Source organism: Pinus tabuliformis, chromosome 1_1 (assembly GCF_031772625.1).
Source record: "Pinus tabuliformis cultivar Carrire ecotype Pingquan chromosome 1_1, CPIR1, whole genome shotgun sequence".
NCBI lineage: Eukaryota > Viridiplantae > Streptophyta > Pinopsida > Pinales > Pinaceae > Pinus > Pinus tabuliformis.
Window position 1 is genome coordinate 138581606 of NC_142297.1, and position 6669 is coordinate 138588274.

A 6669-nucleotide genomic window follows, 5' to 3' on the forward strand; every position below is an offset into this window, starting at 1 on the left:
CTCCCTAAGTTTATTAAACTCTGTCAACGCCTCATCATTGTATTTCATTATTGCAAGCTGTTTGGCTTGGCTTATTGTCTCGGTACCTACGAACAGGTCATCAAACAGATCCTCTTGATGATCAACTTTCGTCAATTTTGCTTGTTCTAGGGCAGTGTAGGCAGTTTGCTTTGGATCATAGAGTCTGCTTGGGAGAGTGGCCAGGGACAAAGCTTGGAGTTTTGTCGCTTCCTTTTCTGCATGCTTGTAATTAAGGAGAGTAAAAACCCCAATTCTTAAAGGAAAAGAGGGCCAACCTCTCTTCTTCTCCTCTTTGAGAGTTTGTGTAACACTCTCTGCCATAATCTGGTAGCAGATTTCCCGGGCTAACAGCTTGTCTGGGATATATAAAGGGAGGACATGTGGCCTAGCCTTACTCCCAAAAACTCTGATATAGGTGAAATACTCCTCCCCGAACCAACTTGCTACGGCTGGTAAGTCAAAAGAAGCTTCATAGGAAATTCTGGAAATGGGTCTGTCATAAATAGAATAGTAAATGGGCACCATGAAACCATTACAAATTTGGTACAAATGGTCCTTGTAAGAGGACTTCCACAATTTCTGATGGTATAAATGAATGGGTGTTGGATCTTGGGTGGTCCATATCCAACCGAGGACAGGAAACTCAGAATTAAGACACAGGGTATCCATAATGTAAGCAGAATAATAAAATGGCGGGATTTTCCTTTCGGTGACTATAGTTTTGGCTCTAAATTCATGAACAGCTACGACCAACTTATCAGAAAGAATAGTGGCCCAATCCATGATTATAGCATTGATAGCCGCTTCCATTAAGGGAACCATGTCAATATTGATATTAACGGAGTCATGTAATCCCCACAATCTACACATCATAATCCCCGCATAGCAATAGGGAGAAGCCAAAGAAACATTGGAGTACTTACCCGAACTTTCATGCTTGTGCTTGGCTGGGTTCTGCCTCCAATCTCGGAGGGGTTCGGATGGTGATTCATTTTCTTTTTCGAATTTCTCCACGAAGGCTCTGTTGTAGACTAGCTCCGGTTCAGGCAGATGATACATTCGCCTCAGGTCATCAGGCTTGAATGACCCGAAAATCCTTCCGTCCCTTGTATGGAAAGTTCTATCAGTGATAGGGATTTCTTCAATTGCCCAGCTCACCACATCTGTGTAAGGGAGAACCTGCTCTCTGGCCGCTATTCTGTGTAAAAAGGAGTCGGCCAAGTCTTTGAGCGTTGCATCAGATTTCCTTAGTACATCAACACTAGCTGTTCTCACTGTCACTTTTGGTTGCTTGGCCTCCAACAGATTATATGTGCCCTGCCATGTGGTCCTAGCAAGATCAGTGCACGTAGTGTCCGAGATTAAACCTTTCTTCGAAATTGAAGCAGCTTGACCTGCAACAGGTGTTGTAGTAGAACCAGAACTCCTCTTATTTTTCTTCCCCATCATGTTCAGGCTTTTCTCAACAAACGAACTCTACACAAGTGCAAGAGAAATCGTAACACGAGAAATAATGAAGACAAAGCATAATGGAAAAGATATATATCACTTGAAGCGTGGCGATATTAATTTTCAAAAGGTGGCTGCGGATCCAATTACTGGTAAGAGATCGCATATGCATTAATGGTGTTTTTAAGGCATACTACCCATTAAATGACCTTTACACTGTTATTCAGTTGAATGACCTTCTAACGCGTGCAACAGATATGATAATGCCTTAGACGCAAGTATCCGTTAATCGAAGGGGCAAGGTAATTAAATACGCATGCATTACCTTATCCCTGCATTTAACGGCATTTTGAAATCTGCGCTTTATCAACCGGATTTAAATATAACTTTAAAGCTTAAAGCAATCACTTTTTGAAAATGCCGATTACCGATGAACAATGTCGCATCGCATGGGGGAAAGAGTTACACTATCGTTCGAAAGCAGCCCTGGCGAACGCCGATTGCGTATCGCATCGGACTAGCATGGGAAAAAATTACCAGATGCATATTAAGTGATTTGCCGACTTCTGATAGCGATATCGCATCGCATCGGGGAAAGACCTGAGCGCCTTATAAGAGTGCATAGGATACCGCCGACGGCCAATAGCGATATCACATCAGGTCGGGGTTTAAAACTTAAAGCGTTTTCCCACAAGAGGCAGTGCCTATAGCCGATCGCCGATATAGCGTCGCATCGGGGTATAAGATATGTGCTCTTTTTTCTGTATGCATTGAATACCGCCGATCACCGATAGCGATATCGCATCGGCAAAGACCGAAGTGCCGTTTAAATGCATCTCTCTTGTCATTGCGATATGCGATCTTGCGATCGCTTTATCGCAATAACAAAAGATTGTTTTATTTTGGAAACATTGTTATTCGAAAAAGGCTTCAATTCACAAACACTTTTGATTATCATACCTTTTCCGAACAAATTCATTAATACCAATTAATTTATTAAAAGGGACCCATTTCATATGTTAATTGTTTGTAGATACAGATGATATGAAATGGGGGGTTGTTGTAGGGCACAACACCACCATGGGAGGCTGTTAGGATTTTTGAGGCTGGTCTTACAAAGGTTCGACCATTTCAAGCCCTAACGCCTTATATCTCAACCTCGTTGGGGACATTCAAAGAAAAACAGAGAAAGAGCAGACTGCTCTGATACCACTGATCCAGATTTAAATAGGAACGTAACAAATTACAGATATGACCATAAATACAGAGATGCAACATAGATAGCACTTCATTTCATTGATGTAAAATACTAAAATATGCTTATAAATAGGAATGGAAATAAACTAGCTCGGGCAATGGTAGCTTACCTCTGAGAAGAGATGTGGCGGCTACATACCTCTAAAATATCTTACAATGAGGCTCGAAGGCCTATTTATTGTTGAGAAATAGTGGAAAACCCTAAACATCCAAAAATGTAACCCTAGGAGATGAAGCGCCAAACTATGGGCCCCGTTTTGGGTAAATTGGTACATCAAATTCCCAGAGTCGTAACTTTGGCATACGATCTTTGTTTGATGCATACAATACCTTGTTAGAAAGATCTATCTGAGGACTATAAATTTTGAGTGAGAAAATTAGTCCATGGACCCATGTTGTCCCACTTTTCCCAAAAAACATCATTTAGGGCCTCAAAATAGCTCCAAAAGTTCATGACCCTGAAAAACTGCCAAAAATAGTAAATTGTGCTACAAATAAGGAAACTGAAAAACTGAAAGAAACAATAGTGGATGTCCAAGTGGAATAGGTGGGTGGCCACCAATATCCACCTGGATCAACATTAATTGATTGAAACAAAAGGTGTCATGACATAAGGTTGCTCCAAAATTTGAATGTAGGAAAGGTTTGTTGGCATTATGATACATGTGTTGTCCTTGATGGCAACTCACATATATGATGAATGATAGTAGTTCACAGTGCAACAGGTTAACAGCAGAGGATTACATATCAGACTCTAGATATTTAAGAAAGATAATGGTTTAAGAAGTATATGTTGGTTCACTTTTGTCCAAGCAATGTACACACGCAAGTTAACAAAACAAAAAGAGCATATATGTATGCACACACTCTCACAGAAGGAAAAGTGCATATGGGATGGAAAGTCAAGGTTTTGGTCTGAGGTATTGGTCTGAAGTTTTGGTCCGAGCTTTTGGTCTGTGGTATTGGTCCGAGGTTTTGGTCCAAGGTATTGGTCCAAGGTATTGACAAAGGATCTAAGTATATAAGAAGGAGAAGGTCAAAAGGCTAAGTGTGCAAGTAATAAATATCTTATGAAGAGAAAATATGCATGTTATGGGTTTCTGGTGCTTTACTTGATCTGAACTAAGGATGAACCTAAGAGGTTGATGATGGATGAGATCTGATGATGGATCAAGATCATAAGACCTGAAATGTATTATCATTATGCTGTCTACTCATGGATAATCCAGATCTAGATGCTAACACATGTTTTATTATGTAAATGTTATGATTTGGGTATGACTGAAGTATGGAATAGCCGTGAAGTTTTTAGTTAGTATTTGCAGATGTATACATTGGTTCGCCTTGGTCAAGAAGTGTATACACACCAGTTCGGTACTTGAAAGTAGCATATAGGTTATGAGATATGATGTTTGAAGTTGCAGTTGGTTCTGGTTGTGATGAAAAGTTCTGGGTGCTGCTCTGTGTTTTGGTGACTGTGTTCTGGTGATAGTGTTCTGAATGTTCAAATTGATTGGTTGTGATTTGCATCAGTGTTGACGGGTTTTTAGTGATTGGTTGTATTGCAGTTGTGATTGATTTTGAGCTTCAATGTTTTTTATGGGTCTAGTATGAAAATTGGATGAAACATGGCTATCATATTGTGTTGTTGTGTACCAAGAGTATCCAATCTGAAAATTTATGAAGCGTGGTCCCTGGAGGAAGAGAGAAGGTCACAACCTTCTGTAGGTCGGTTCTGACGTACTGCTAAACATATCAGCCTGTACAAGAGCTAGGGGGTTGTATCTCCCTTCTAGTAGCAACTGGAGAACGAGTGAAGGTTGGAGCCTTCTGCAGGTGGGTTCCTACGTACTAGTATGAGCCTATGCCAGTACAAGATTGTAAACAGGTTTTTCTTATATTAAAATAAGACAAAGACGACAACAGTAGGTCGTTTTTCTCCTGCATTGGGTTTCCACCTTAAATCTTAGTGTTCATGTGTGTTACTTAGGTGTGATGGTTTATTATGTTATTACTGCACATGGTTATTGTTTAAATGGTTAATAAAGTACTGATTAAAGATCAACATATGATGAATTAACTGAATCATAAGTTCACTAGATATACATTGGTTTCCTTAAAGACAGTTGTGTGCACACGCGAGTTCCGTTCATTGAAGTAGCGTATAGAAATCCGAGTATAAAATGAAAAATCTATCGATTTGATAAATACTTATTCACCCCCCCTCTCGGTCTTATTCCCAACAATTGGTACCAGAGCAGGTCCTTTGGCAGAAGCTTGATTTCTTGAAGGAGATCTATAGAAACAATGTGAAAGAAGCTAAAGAAGAAATCACCTCAGAAGAAGAAGACATCTCAAAGGAACTGTTAGCCTTGAGATGTAGTACTGATTTTTTTTGAAGGATGAAGGAAAAGTTGGGGCTGCTTCATTGTTCTTAAGGGGGTACCCCACATGGGCCATCATTCCCCTTCTTCTTTTACCCTGCTCACACTCTACCCATCCCATTTCCTAAATTAACCTTCATACCTCGACAAAACCCTCTTTAATCTTAGCCCCAGGCGAATTAGCCAAAAACCCCCATAAAACCTTACCCATTCGCCACACGCGCCGTTAGCACAGCTCCTGAAGGCGCCTCGTAATTCCATCACCCTCCGCTGTTGATTTTTTACCACCGATCCAATGGCCCACATTCCTCTCAATCAATGCATCATGCTTGAGTGTTCTCCACCGTTAGATCAACCCCGCCAGATCTAACGGTTAGTGCCCATATCGCGCAGACAACAAGCACGAAAGGTACCCACCCGATGAGGGTGGTTTTTCTCTTTCCCCACTGCTACGTGTCATCCATTGAATGGCATCAGGCGAGTTATGACATTTTCCACTTACCTCTCAATGCCCACTTGATAAAAGTTATTTCCACTTAAACTAAACCACCCCGTATGTTATCGCTCGCACATCTCTACCACCCGATAACTGCCCGATCTACTCACCTAAAGATCTAACGGTCCGGACATATCCCACTCCCACCATGACTGCTAGCCTCCAAAAGATGATCTCCACCACACATCTCCCTTGATCCAATGGCCACTATTCATGATCACTCCCAACCATTCATCTACCCCTGCACTCCATACCCCACATCCTGTCTGTTATGTAAAGAAGGAGATGGCCGACTCTGTCATTCTGGCGATAGTCTGACCATGAAATTGAATTAAAGGAAGGGCATGGCCAGAGAAGAAAAGGACATAGAACGTCTCAGCTACCGAATTAAACAATCATGGAACTCCATTGCCATGATCAATCTGGCCATCTGGAGGATAGCATGGTACCAGAACTGATCAAGTTTTCAAAGTGGAGAAAGAAACTATGTTCAAAGATGCTATCAGATAGTTAATTGTAGTTAGTGGTCAATTAAGACCCCTCCATCCCTCAACTGCTAAGGGCCATTGTAATGATAGATTATAAATAATCGGAAGAAAAATGTAATCAGCATTGGCAATTGTGTTTTGGTTCAACTTCTGGAGACTGTAGATATTTTGTAACTTGCAGCGTCTCATCTTCATTTTCAGCAATGCAAGCTTCTTTTGTTGTTAATTGCTCAATGCCCATTTCTCCTTTGTTCTAAGCTTTTGCCTGAAGTGTTTTATTCATGATTTCTTCTACATGTAATGCTAGATAACTGTCATATTACCTCTGGATTAGAAAACTGAATGTATCAGTAAGTAGGTCACTCAGGTTTCTTCTGTATCTAATGCAAGATAACTGTCATCTTATCCCTGGACTGATAGATTAGATTTGCAAGTTTCTTTACTAGTTGCAGTTCGCCATCATATATTCTGTATGTATCTGCTGGTGTGGTTAGTATTCTTCGTCTATTCACCTAATTCCCAAATTGTTGAGCATTGGTGATCTAAAGCCTTGTAGTCTGAGGGTGTTCATGCA